Below are 654 nucleotides of genomic sequence, written 5' to 3'. Positions count from 1 at the left end.
AAGCTAAGGATTAAGAGTACCACCTTTTTTGCAAGCGAATAATGAAACAGTATATGATAGATGGAAGAGATTCAAAGAGTTGCTAAAAAATGCCCACATCATTGACTACCTCAGTGGCTCTAGATCTATATCTTTTACAATGGCCTCACATCATTTATGAAAACTATTTTAAATTCAATTGTTGGATAGGCTATTATGAGTAAGACTTTTGAGAAAGCAAATGAGCTTATAAAAGAGATGGCTACTAATAATTACCAGTGGGGCATGGAAAGAAAGATTAGTAAAAAGTTTGTTGGTTTATTTGAGATTGATGCTATTACTTCAATCAATTTCTTATTAGCAGCCCTTACCAAGAAAATTGAAGCCTTAGGAAACCAATCCCTAACCAATCATTTGAATGCTATATAAAGCCTTTTTGTATTATGTGATATATGTGAAGGTCTTTAAAAAAATGGAAGTTTAGGGTAAAATCAATCTAATATATCCAATAATCCGAACTAAAGAACAACCCCTATAACAATTACCTACAATCTTAGATGATGAAACCATCCAAACTTTTTTTGAAACCAACCAAACCACCAAGCCACCAATAACCAAAACAATAACGACCACCCCAATCTACCAGATTATAACCCACTTTAAGAAAAAAATCCA

General features: G+C 32.7%; 1 non-coding gene across 1 annotated transcript; it reads right to left on the bottom strand.

Annotated features, from left to right (window-relative positions):
* LOC149511389 (small nucleolar RNA R71) lies at window positions 1-107 on the bottom strand. Its single transcript, XR_016334455.1, has one exon. It is a non-coding gene; the product is annotated as a small nucleolar RNA R71 (small nucleolar RNA).
* Between the last annotated feature and the right edge of the window lie 547 nt (window positions 108-654).

This window comes from Durio zibethinus, chromosome 26 (genome assembly GCF_047325235.1).
Source record: "Durio zibethinus cultivar Kanyao isolate XHJ-2024 chromosome 26, ASM4732523v1, whole genome shotgun sequence".
NCBI classification, from domain to species: domain Eukaryota; kingdom Viridiplantae; phylum Streptophyta; class Magnoliopsida; order Malvales; family Malvaceae; genus Durio; species Durio zibethinus.
Note: the sequence above shows the minus strand (reverse complement) of the source record. Positions and strands in the feature narration are given on the sequence as shown.